This window comes from Saccostrea cucullata, unplaced genomic scaffold, assembly GCF_032062105.1.
Source record: "Saccostrea cucullata isolate Sc308-1 unplaced genomic scaffold, CSIRO_AGI_Scuc_v1 ctg5171, whole genome shotgun sequence".
Lineage (NCBI taxonomy): Eukaryota > Metazoa > Mollusca > Bivalvia > Ostreida > Ostreidae > Saccostrea > Saccostrea cuccullata.
This window is the reverse complement of record NW_026936375.1, coordinates 1,223-15,231: the sequence shown is the minus strand read 5'-3', so window position 1 is coordinate 15,231 and position 14,009 is coordinate 1,223. Positions and strand designations below refer to the sequence as shown.

Below are 14,009 nucleotides of genomic sequence, written 5' to 3'. Positions count from 1 at the left end.
GGAAGTTGATTATCAACTAAAGCAACAAAAAAAAAAAAAAACAAAAAACTACCCTACCTTTATTTTACTATAAGGAGGGACTAAAAATAAGCTTAAAATAATCTACTATTCTACTAATTTTCAACTGTTACTCTGCCACAATACTTTCAAGAATACCCCCACCAACATTTAAAGTATGCTTTAATCATGGCGAAGTAAATTATGATATGATTGAACTTGTGTGAAGGCTCAACTTCATTTCAATATTTTATCTAGAGCCTCTTTCGGTATTATTGAAAGGTATAAAGTTTTATCTATATTTTTGCTTTTCATTTATTTTTTGTTTGTTCTGATTTAACGTTTTTTTTTTTTTTTTTTGGGGGGGGGGTTAAAAATTTCCTCCTCTTTCATTGTCAAATAGGATTTGCCAAACTTATTCAAGGTAAAAGTTGAAATGAAGGAAAAATTAATTTTTCTATTAAAGAGTATTGGAACCTGATTGTTGCATGGTTTGATTTTTAAAAACAAGCGGAATATCATTCTATAAGCAAACATTATAAGGAGGAATATTAAAAAGATATATTATTCAATTGACAATTAAAGAATCTCTTCTCATGCACTTTAAAGGGGGTAATTTTTCAATAGGGGTCAATTTTTTATAGGACTAACATATAAAATATTGACCCCTAGAACACTTTTTCTACAAAAAATGATTTTTTTCTACGGGTAGGGGGGTCATTTTCTGTCGTTGAAAAATGACCCCCGGTCATTATTCGATGGGGGTCATTATTCGTCTTTACACCGGCACTCTTTCATAATTTTGCAACTCTTTTTAAAAAATTATTTTTGCAAACATTACAGTGAAAAGCTAATATATGGTGCATCCCTAGTCTCTAAAATTATTTTTTTCTTGTTTAGGTCTTCTGTAAGGCTATACCCACCTGATCCCTACATTGACCAAAATCCCATGGATTAAATAACAGTCTCTGTCCCGGCCCCTAAGAATTTTAAATATTCGATTTCATTTGTAGAAATTATATATTTATATATGTCTAAGTCTTCTCTCAAAACAAAAAATATCATACAGATTTCTTTACATTTTTCAAGTTCGGAAGTTTTCGTGAATTTCCGACTTCCGAGTCTACTGGCCACACTTCATGTTTTTCACGCACGAGCGCCTTTGCACACAGTCCTGTAAAAATAGCTTTAACAACAGGGTACAGGGAATGTTCGATTCAATACGCTGGGATTTTTTCATGTCCACGTGAAGTTGTACAAGTGAGAAGCCGCTCGTTCACCGGTCAACAGAAATTCAGATATAGACAAGTGAGTATTGTACAATATATTATACAAATGTACGTACAGTCCATTGAAAATAGCTTCAACTACATAACAGGGTATACGGAATGTTCGATTCAGATTGCTCGAGAGTGAGTCGTTTTTCATGTCCATGTAAATTGTACGGAAACACTCCTCCACCTGTCAATAGAAATTCAGGTAGACGGCAGATGAGTACTGTACAATTTATACATAATTAACTTTATTAAACTTTGTAATCAGTGAAAACAGTTTTTGGCTAATGAAAGGAAGAAAGAATTGAAATGGCCTAAGGAAAAAATTAACTTTAATTTTGTTTTATTTGTTTTAAGTGTTTTCTCTTGTCCAAGAAATTCCTATTCCTGGTAAATTTGTTAAGTTAGTGTATAGGTGGACTGCTAGATCTCACCTTTGAAATTTTTTTTAGATCCGCGCACGATGTAGAGATTTTTGTCTATTGTCTGTCTAAACATTTATCTGTACATGTATAATATCAATACTTGTACATGTTTTCAGTTTATTCTTACATTATGAATAACATTATGTTAAACATATCAATGAAGGTAAATTTTTGAATTAACAAAAAAAAAAATACAAATGTGGAGAAAAAATATGCAAAACATGACTTGGCAGAGATAATTTGAAAGAAAGACTTGTATGAGGGAATGATTTTTTTGTTTACTCTGTATACAGATTATATATTTGATGGTTGATCGTGGGGCCAATGTCCGGTGTGAAATAGCATCGGGATCGTAATACTGGAACGCCATTTTTGTGACGTCCGTGGCGGGAAATGAGAGGATGATCAGAGGGCCAGTGAGACGATGTTTAATTTGCCACATGATACTATTTAAAGGTAAAATCTGTTTTTATTTTAAAAAGCTCAAGCAAAATGAATTTTTAGCTCTACTTGTCCGAGATCAGAAGCGCTCATCGCCTTGTGTGATACTTTGACGTTTACAAGATTCATCATTGTTTTTTTTGTCTGTCTGTAAACAAAATTACAAAATGCCTTTTTCTTATTCTTAACGTTACAGTTTTCATTTTTTAATGTGTCCAACTTCTGGACTCTTTTGGAGTGTCTGTTCATCTTCTTGCCTGTAAAATACATTATTTAGGGACATTTTTTATTTTTTCTTCATTGAACATTGTTGAAAAGTTCAAAATTGAATAAGAAAAATATATAGCTGTTCACCCTCATTTTTCACTTTTAATATGTTGACGGTGTGACCGTAGGTGCGAGCACAGATACTTATCATTTTCATTAAGATCGGACTCATCAAACCGCACGTGACATTCGCTGCATGCAAGACTGATGTCACATGACGTCGTATGCATGTTGCTTTACCAAAACCTGAACAGGGATGATTTTAATTTAGCTGCAGATCTGTAGCTCTCCGAAAAAATATATTGATAGACCGGAGAGCTTCAGTGCCACCCCTTGAAAAAACTGTATATTTATTGCGCACAAAAAAGTGCGCTCGTTTCTTGATTATTTCTTCCAAATTCTTACCTCAATTGCAAAAAAAGGTAGATTTTAAAGATTCCTTTCTCCTCTATCAAGTACTCTCGTAGTTGACATCTGAACGAAGCATATTGGACCGAATTATCTTTGAAACCAAAATGGCAGTTTATAAATAGGCGAAATGTTCTATGATTACAATATCAGGGTCAGGAGGACTATTAACAACAATTATGAGGAATGTTTAGTTGCGAAAACAGCGAAAGAATATATTCGGAACACACAGTTAATAATGTTTTGAGATCACAGTTTAAAAATATGGAGATAATAAATCGAGAACCGAGCGCACTTTTTTGTGCGCAATAAATATACAGTTTTTTCAACAGGTGGCACTGTAGCTCTCCGGTCTATCAGTATATTTTTTCAGAGAGCTACAGATCTGCAGCTAATTTTAATGAAAAACTGTTTATTGTCATGACCATTTTTCAGCAACAAATTCTCATAAATTCAAGGCAAGTTTATCATTTTATTTAACTTTTGTTCTTATTCTCGCGAGAACGTTGCTTTAGCATTTTGTACAAAGCGATGCAAAATTATTGCCAAAAAATTCTATCGAATGTGCAGTAGTCCAAATTTTCTTTTCGCCCAGGCGTTGTCGTTAGAGCTCGCAGTTACGAGCATCGCTTCGTGACGCTTGCTGTGCTCGCTTTAAAAGTAGGTCACAGTTTTTAGCTCACCTGAGCCCAAGGCTCAAGTAAGCTTTTCTGATCACATTTTGTCCGTCGTCCGTCCGTCTGTCCGTCTGTAAACTTTTCACATTTTCGACTTCTTCTCAAGAACCGCTGGGCCAATTTTGACCAAACTTGGTTCAAAGCAACTGTGGGTAAAGGGAAATTTAAATTGTTAAAATGTAGGGCCAAGTCCCCTCACAAGGGGAGATAATCAAGAAAAGACAAAAATAGGGTGGGGTCATTAAAAAATCTTCTTCTCAAGAACCACTGGGCCAGATAAGCTGAAACTTAGGTGGAAGCATCCTGGGGTAGTGTAGAATCTAAATTGTTCAAATCATGACCCCCGGGGGTAGGGCGGGGCCACAATGGGGAATCCAATTTTTACATAGAAATATATAGGAAAAATCTTTGAAAATCTTCTTCTCGAGAACCACTGGGCCCTTAGAGCTGAAACTTATGTGGAAGCATCCTGGGGTAGTGTAGATTCTAAATTGTTCAATTCATGACCCCTGGGGGTAGGGCGGGGCCACAATGGGGAATCCAATTTTTACATAGAAATATATAGGAAAAATCTTTGAAAATCTTCTTCTCGAGAACCACTGGGCCAGAAAAGCTGAAACTTATGTGGAAGCATCCTGGGGTAGTGTAGATTCTAAATTGTTTAAATCATGACCCCCGGGGGTAGGGCGGGGCCACAATGGGGAATCAAAGTTTTACATAGAAATATATAGGAAAAATCTTTAAAAATCTTCTTCTCAAGAACCACTGGGCCCTTAGAGCTGAAACTTATGTGGAAGCATCCTGGGGTAGTGTAGATTGTAAATAGTTCAAATCATGACCCCTGGGGGTAGGGCAGGGCCACAATGGGGAATCCAAGTTTCACATAGAAATATAAAGTAAAAATCTTTGAAAATCTTCTTCTCAAGAACCACTGGGCCCTTAGAGCTGAAACTTATGTGGAAGCATCCTGGGGTAGTGTAGATTCTAAATTGTTCAATTCATGACTCCCGGGGGTAGGGTGGGGCCACAATGGGAAATCCAAGTTTAACATAGAAGTATATAGGAAAAATCTTTGAAAATCTTCTTCTCAAGAACCACTGGGCCAGAAAAGCTAAAACTTAAGTGCACATGGAAGCATCCTGGGGTAGTGTAGATTTCAAAATGTCTAAATTATGATCAGTGGGGTAGGGTGAGGTCAGAGTGTGTATTTAAAAGGGGAAATCTGGTAAAGAACAGAATGGTCAAAGCTTCTCAGGTGAGCGATGTGGCCCATGGGCCTCTTGTTTAAGCATTTGATTTCTATGAAATATTTAAGTCTCAGTATACCCAGTGTTGAAATAACCATGCACCCAAGGCGTGGATCTTTATATTTTTTCCCAAAGGGAGGGGGATGTTCCAACCCAGTCAAGGTGACGAGCAAAAAAAAAAAAATTTTTTTAATGAAATTTTAGTCAGTGTTTTTGATTGAAACTGTAAATCCTCTTTTGGTAAAAGTATTATTTCAAAGCACACATGATTTTATATAGGGGGTGTCATTGACTTTTCAAAGTTCTTACCAGTGACTTTTCATTCCACACAGATCTGTTTCTTACGAATTTTTTCCAGCAGTCAGCCCTGCATGCATGTCTAGCTTACATGTATTATTTTATGATTTTATTTTACCCGTCTTATTCAAATCTTCTGAATGAAAGGACATTTTTTTTTCAGCAGAGCATGATGTATCTTCCTGTCTTCCTGTCAACATGTGAAACCCATGTGAATTTTAGGATAGGTATGTCTATAACACATTTTATTTTAGCTCACCTGGAGTGAGCTTTCTGATTAAAATTTTTCCGTTGTCTGTGGTTTTTTATCATTGATAATGTCCTTAACTTTTGTGTTCATATTTTCAACTTCTCAAGAACCACTGAGTCAGTTTTTACCAAACTTAAGTACAAAGTAACCATGGATGAAGGCAATTCTCATTTATTCAAACAAAGGTTAACTCCATCTTCCTGGGATTAAAAAATTGATGGTATCTTTTACATTTCTTCTCAAGAACCATTTAGGCCGAAAAAAATTTAAACGTGGAACCTTCTCATAATAATGTAGACTCAGATATATGTATATTCAAATCATGACTCCCTGGGTTAGGTCTGGCAACAAGGGGGATAAAAGTTTTACTTGGAAATACATAGGAAAAAATCTTAGAAATTTTCTTCACAAGAGCAGCAAAGCTTTATGCCATGTTTCATCATATTTATATTGATTTATAAAATAATTATTAAAATTTTCTTCTCAAGAACATCAAAGTCAATCTTATTAATTAGAAGCAATCACAGATAGAGTCATTTCAGATGTGTTGCTTTCATGTCCCAGGAGCTAGAGCAAGGCCTCAATAAAAGATCAAATGTCAGATGAACATTATGTCATTTATATCTTAACTCATCAATTCTGAACAGATTTCAGGTGGGCAGTGTTGCCCATAGGCCGCCTCTATAGTTTTTAATATCAATATTATTTTGATTTATTTTTAAAATAATTATCTGACGAAATACTTGTTCCTAATTAAAACTTATCAAAGCTATACATTTACAAATAATACAGTAAAACAGATTTATACAATAAAACTTGGTTATAACGAAGTCGTTGGGACCTGTGAAATTATTTCGTTATATCCATAATTCGTTTTATTTGTATAAGAAATTCATTAATTTTATATAGCCGGGGATCCAAGATGACTTTGCTTTATCTGTGAATTCGCAAATCATTATATCCGTGTTCGTACTAAACCAGATTTACTGTAGAAAGTACCAGGGACAGATGATTTTGATTCTTTATTGTTCATTATAAATGTATCTGTTAAGTGTACAATATATTTTAAGGTCAGAGCTCCAAAATCATGTGTTTTGTACATCTTAATAATGTGTGAAAAATATACAAAATTTTAATTACTTTCTGATCTCTAAACCTAATATAATCAGTTTCGAATTGTTTTTAAAATGTGAAACATTAAAAATGAAATTTTTGGCATACATTTTTTTTTCCTAAAGGATTATATAAGTAATGCTATCAGTCCATGCGAAAGACATCGGACCGTCAGACCTGACCAATGTGCAGTGCCTCTGGTCCGATGCTTCTTTTGTTTTCACCAGACCGGAATGTCCAGTGTCTCAGAGTAAAAAAATAAATGTTGCCGACATTGCTGACAAAAAATAACTTGTCAGACTTAAATTTTATTACCAAAATCCAAGTGCAAGGGCTTTAAAAGTAGTGATGAATGTTTAAAACATCGAAGGAATCACTGCCATGTTTATTTTACCGCCATAATTGAATGTAGGGTCAGACTAATAGCAGGAAACAGACAATATTATGAGGTTTTACTATACAAAGGAAAACATTTAAGTCTAGACAATATGTAAACATTACTATAATCAAGAATACAAGTCTAATCTCTGGATAACTTCTTTTAAACTTTGTAATCCCAAGAAATAAACACATGTAATGAGAGGTGGGACTAATTTCAGTAATATACCCATTGAATGGAATTTTTAAAAAATTAATATCCATTCTGTTTCAATATATTGATTTTGTTTAAAGTAATGAAATATTATTTTCCACTTCTTAAAAAAGAAAAAGTAAATTTTTTTAAATATTATATTTAATTTGGTAAATTATTTTGTTTTGTTCAAGTCTTACTGATATTTGAAAAACATTTATTAATTGATTAAGCCCAGCCGATTATCACCGATGATAAATTCTAATTTCATTTCCGATTTTCCATCACTAATTTTCACGTGTTTCATGTGTTAATACATTATGTTTTTTGGTCTGACAAAATTTGATTTGGTCCTGTGTGTTGATTGATTACACAGGACCGAATGTCCTGTATGGTAAAAAAAAAGTTTTGCATAGACTGTGCTATCCTCTGGTATCTTGCACTGATGCCTGGTAAGGTATCTCAATTTTTTGTGAGTAAACATGTTAAAGTAGTAGTTTTTCAATGACAAAATATTAGAAAAAATTATATATTATTGAGGAACGCCTCGTCTGTCCTTAAAGCCATGGGGAATAAGAACCACTTTGCTGTAAATGTCTGTTCATTTTGATCGTTTGATATAGCCTTATAATATTTTCTTATTTGGAACCGAATTGTAAGAATCATGGGTAACTTTTATATTGATGACATTTCCTCTGATTTTAGGAGTAGTCTCCCTGTTAAAGATCATTCATGGTGTATTTATCTTGCAGGATGCTGTCTGGTCATCAGCAGAGAGTCTTGACGCTGTATTTATACCAGTCACCACTGTAACCTTTGTTATGTTTACCAATCACCACTGTAACCTTTGTTATGTTTACCAGTCACCACTGTAACCTTTGTTATGTTTAGCAGACAGGTAAGGAAAAACAAGATAACTATTGAAAATAATTTTATTAAAGGTAAATAATACAAAATCCCTCTCTAGAATTTTTCACTCATATGGAGACGCCACCATTTCCTGGTGGAGAACTACAAATTTTGTCCTTTGCTCAGCACTCGGGGCCATTGAACAGTGAGGGATCTTTTTCGTGCTTAGCACCTACAGTGACTTGGGACCTTGCTTTAAACATCTCATCCAAAGGACCGGTCTCTATATCCCACAGTGGGATTTGAGCATGAGACCTAAGGATCAACTTCTAACTTTGCGACTCTAGAGCAGATGCTCTAACCACGGTGCCACGCGGGCGACCAAAGCAATTTGGAAGTATCCACAGGGAGTGTAAAGTCAAGTTTGTTCAAATCATAACCCCCTCCCACCTGAGACCACTTCTATAAATAACCCCCATAACCCCGTCCCCCCTGAGACCACTTCTATAAATAAACCTCCTCCCCTCTGAGACCACTTCTGTAAATAGACATTTCAATACTGAACTTTTTTATCTGCTTTTTATGCCCCCGTAAACGAAGTTTCGGGGGTATATAGTTTTTGTTGTGTCCATCTGTCTGTCTCTCTGTCTCTCTGTTTGTCTGTTTGTTTGCAAAAACTTTAACCTTGCCCATAACTTTTGATTTAGTAGAGATATGACTTTCATATTTCATATGTATATTCCTTGTGACAAGACCTTTCTTTGGGTACCACCAAATTTAACCTTTTGACCTTGACCTTGGAGTTTGACCCACTTTTACATGAAAATTTTAAACTTTTATTTTGGCCATATCTTTTGAACAGTAGATACCAGGACATTTATACTTCACATATTTAATGTTTGTTGAAAGACCTTTCATTGGATACCAACAACCTTACCATTTGACCATGACCTTGTACATTTCCGTACTTGTGAAAAAACTTTAACCTTGGCCATAACTTTTGAACGGTAAGTGATATGGCTTTCATACTTTATATATGTAATCCTTGTAAGAAGACCCTTCATTGGATATCAAGAACTTGACCCTATGACTTTGACCTCTGAGATTGACCTACTTTAAAAAAGCAAACATTGATCATAACTTTTATTTTGGCCATATCTTTTGAACAGTAGATACCAGGACATTTATACTTCACAGATATAATGTTTGTTGAAAGACTTTTCATTGGATACCAACAACTTTGACCTTGTAGATTTCCGTACTTGTGAAAAAACTTTAACTTTGGCCATAACTTTTGAACAGTAAGTGATATGGCTTTCATACCCTATACATGTAATCCTTGTGAAAAGACCCTTCATTGGATATCAAGAACTTGACCCTATGACCTTGACCTCTGACATTGACCCACTTAAAAAAGGAAACATTGACCGTAACTTGTACAGAGTTAGGGCTAGTGCTTTCATTCTTTACATATTTGATTCTTATGACAAGACCTTCCATTTGATAACAAGAACTTTGACCCTTTGACCTTGACCTTGAAGTTTGACCTACTTTTTAAAAAAATGAACGTTGGCCTTAACTTCTGAATGGTTAGGGCTAGGGCTTTCATGCTCTACATAAGTCATCTATGTGGCAAGACCTTTCATTTGATACTAACTACATTGACCTTTTGACCTTGACCTTGGAGATTTTTGTACTTATTTAAAAAACTTTAACATTGGCTTACTTTCAAATTTCACAATTGTTTTCAAGTGAGAATACCCTACTTTTGGTACCAATTAATTAAATTTGCATTTAAGAAAAGCTTAATCTTTGCTATGTTGCCATACGGGGGCATCAGTGTTTCACAAACACATCTTGTTTCCTTAGCAAAAGTGGTCATATGAGCATGTGGCCTCTTGTTTGCTTTTGAATTAACCTTTCCTACTTTGTTGTTGATTTAGATGATGGACCACTCTACTTCCTTTGAAAACAAGTGTCCATACAGATTCACAAAGTTCCAATGTTGAGTATCCATAAGCCTTAACCAATGAGTGCAGTTTTATGTATTCTACATTCAAAAAATTTCTAGTAAATACATATACATTTTGATGTTGATTTTAAATATATGGTCCATTTTACAGTTTTAGATTATGATATTTCAATTCTATCAAGATTTTTTGGTCCAAAAGAAAAAAAAATTACAGTCTCTTAACAAACATAAGTGTTCCTCATCCATGATTATTATGTTAGAATCAGTAGGCACCACTGAAGTTCTCTACTTCTTTTCAGCCCATGACAGGAAAAGCTGTCAGGTTGACAGGACTTTCCACACTGTTCCAGGTATCAGTTTAGAATTGAACAGTCAGCAGTAGACATAGCCAGCTTCATTAAAGGTAAGTCTTCAGAATGGTATGTGTAGCAATTCTTATGTATTGTCCTGAACTGAAGCTTCAGTTCTCTGCATGGATTCACAGGGCTAAGCATCTTCGTACTCTTCTGTGAGGAATGTTCCTTCTTAGCTCACCTGGAGGAAGTCCAGATGAGCTTATGCTATACCCCCCAGCATTGGCGTCGACGTAAGCATTGGTGTACCAGGTTAAAGGTCCAGGAGCCAGTACATTCTCATGTAACTACTGTAAAAGCACAAATATTTGTGGGGGATTACCGTATTTGGCCGAGTATAATACGCATTGATGTAAAATACGCACCCCCCTTTTTGAGTCTGAAACTGGGGGAAAAAACGCAGTTCGGATGTATTATACGCAACAGAAAAATTTACCAAGCGGTGTTCTGAACTTTGAAAATCGCGGTAATTTGTTACGAAAATCGGCGCGAGGATTAAGTGTGAAAAATTTACTGAACACACTTTTTTTTTAAATACACACTTTATAACTTCTCTTAATCCTGACATTCCATATCGCGGCAATCTGGAGAAAATTATTTATTCATTTATTTCAACAAAGTACAAGATAATATTGCGTAAAAGTATTAACAGATTTTTTTAAAGAACAGTTACGGTGATTTTGAAATAATGCATCGCCATATTCTTAGATGAAATAATTTTATTTCAACAAAGCAAGAGATATTGTCGAAAGTTTTATCAGTTGTCATATTTAATTTTGGTTCTAGATAATCATGCTGAAAATTATCTTACAATATTTTAACAGGAAAGGAAATTGAAACATCAAAGTATTTATTTCTTCAAGAAGACTACGATTTTCCTCTTCTAAATCTTCGCGGATATCTTATTAGGTCACCTGAGTCACTCAGGTGACCTATTGCTATCTGTTTTCGTCCGTCGTCGTCCGTCGTACGTCGTTCGTCGTACGTCGTTCGTCGTCAATCGGTCGTAAACTTTTGAACATTTTCAATTTCTTCTCTGCAACCACTGAACCAATTTCAACCAAATTTTGCACAAAGCATCTATGGGTGAAGGGGAACAAAAATTGTGAATTTCATGATCCCTGCCCCCCTGGGGCCTGGGGGGTGGGGCAAAAAACCACTAAAATTAATGCAATCTTCAAAAATCTTCTTCTTTACTCCTGGACATCAAGCAGTCAAACTGTTTGCATGATTGTAATCAGCATTGAGTCCTTTACCAAAATTGTGAAATTCATGGCCCTGGGGTCAGGGGTTCTTGTACTAGGGCGGGGCTAAATAAGTATATAGTGAAAATGCATTATTTCTTTGAAAATCTTCTTCTCTGCTCCTGGGTATTAAATAAACTAACTAAGTACATAGTTATGATGAGCAAGAGTGCCTCTACCAAAATTGTGAATTTTATGGCCCCAGGGTCAGGGGTGCTGGTGTCAGGGCGGGGCTCTATTGAATATATAGAGGAAATACATGAATTCTTTGAAAATCTTCTTCTTTACTCCTGGGTATTAAATAAACTAACTAAGTACATAGTTATGATGAGCAAGAGTGCCTCTACCAAAATTGTGAATTTTATGGCCCCAGGGTCAGGGGTTCTGGTATTAGGGCGGGGCTCTATTGATTATGTAGTGAAAATACATGAATTCTTTGAAAATCTTCTTCTCTGCTCCTAGATTTTATATAATTTAACTAAGTACATAGTTATGATGAGCAAGAGTGCCACTACCAAAATTGTGAATTTTATGACCCCAGGGTCAGGGGTTCTGGTTTTAGGGCGTGGCTCTATTGATTATATAGTGAAAATACATGAATTCTTTGAAAATCTTCTTCTCTGCTCCTAGGTTTTATATAAACTAACTAAGTACATAGTTATGATGAGCAAGAGTGCCACTACCAAAATTGTGAATTTTATGGCCCTAGGGTCAGGGGTTCTGGTGTCAGGGTGGGGCTCTATTGATTATATAGAGGAAATACATGGATTCTTTCAAAATCTTCTTCTTTACTCCTGGGTATTAAATAAACTAACTAAGTACATAGTTATGATCAGCAAAAGTGCCTCTGCCAAAATTTTGAATTTTATGGCCCCAGGGTCAGGGATTCTGGTGTTAGGGTGGGGCTGTATTGATTATACATGTATAGTGAAAAAACATTAAATCTTTGAATATTTTGTTCTTTTCTCCTAGGTTTTAAGCAGATGAATTACCTATATAGTTATGAGCAATCCCTAATCTTCAAGAATTGTAAATTTCAAGGCCCCAGGGTCAGTTGTACCATAGTGGGGGGGGGCTGTACTTATGTACTGAAAATGAATGAATTGTTTGAAATGTGCTCCTTGGTATTAATCAAATATTTTTGAAAAGCAAGTATGCCTTTCCAAAAATAGTGCAATGTGTGGATCTAGACCTAAGAGTCAAGGGTTCATGTGTGGTAGCTGCACTACTGATTATTGCTGAATATTACTGATTAGTTGAAATGCATTTTTTGTTCCCCTACCTTGCCTATGGGTATAAAGTAACCAAACTAAGGAACTGCTAAGTGTATATTTATGATGACCAAATTGTAAATGCTATAGCATCTGGTTTAAAACATGGATCAAATTCAGTCACTGGGAAGTTGTTGAATAATGCTCAGGTGACCTTAAGGCCCAGGGGCCTCTTGTTTTCTAAATGATACCACTTTTATTAAAAGTTTTAGCATAATTTATATTTCATTTGTCAACTCTCAATTATTTAAACAAGAGGCCGATACGTATAAGATAAGGTAAAATTACATTTAAGAAGTGTTTAATTGTTTAAAGTGCCGTAATCAACACATGCTCACACATACGAAAGGTCATAAACCGACCCCCCCTTTTTAACAAAGAAAATAATCAAAGCAATTAACATGACAGTAAATAATCAGTGCTGTAACTGTAAAAACATTGCTTTGGAGTCGGTAGACAATTAATTGCCTCCTTTCATTGGGACGTATGGAGGGGTGTTAAATATTGTTGCAGGTTATCAATGAGTTATTTTAAACCTAAAATTAATATTTATTTTATTGTATTTCATTAAAAAATGATTTATTACTTTGTCTGGCAGATAAGATGCATGTGCACTATCATTACGGAAACACATGACATAAGCATGAGTTAACGTCTAAAAATAACATCAGTAATGGCGGCCTCCTCGGAGACATGCAGCTCAAATTTCTTTTAACTTACTTTTTCATGTTATTTTGGTATCAAAAGATTGTGAAAGTGACATTTTTAAGAAGCATACCTTCCAACAATAACTTTCCGAAGTTTAAAATATGGCAATAAACAAAAGAAATTGCATATGTCTCTAGGTAATACTACGGTATGTACGTATGATAGCCGTGTTTCACCTGAAAGAGAAACTTGTCAAAATCCCATTGTGATGTAAAATACGCATCCCTTTCTCACAGTAATTTATTTTAGGAAAAAAGTGCGTATTGTATTCCCCGAAATACGGTAAATTTTAATTATTTCATTGAAAACAATTATTAACGATATTAAATCCCACACGAAATTTTACATGACTATATATTGAATAAGGTTACTTTCAAAACAAAGAAATTAAATGCCTTACCTGAACCAAACTTGCATGGATGATGCATCTAGGGATGGATACTACCAGACTTGCTTTGGATGCTGGATCTGTCCTACATTTTTCAGATGAGTGACCAGGTTATTTCCAAAAAACTATAAGCCCTACCTGGACCAAACTTGCATGGATAATACATCAAAGGAAGGACAATCAAGACTTGCTTTGGATGCTGGATCTAACCTAAATTTTTCAAACAAGTGACTAGTTTTAAGTTTTTGGAACAGGTC

The 14,009-nt window shown here is 35.1% G+C and overlaps 1 long non-coding RNA gene across 1 annotated transcript; it reads left to right on the top strand.

Moving 5' to 3' along the window:
* Positions 1–1,231: 1,231 nt before the first annotated feature.
* Positions 1,232–10,190, top strand: LOC134245408 (uncharacterized). Its single transcript, XR_009987416.1, has 6 exons — positions 1,232–1,305; positions 1,990–2,152; positions 5,197–5,260; positions 7,720–7,865; positions 9,760–9,886; positions 10,088–10,190. It is a non-coding gene; the product is annotated as an uncharacterized LOC134245408 (long non-coding RNA).
* Positions 10,191–14,009: the final 3,819 nt, after the last annotated feature.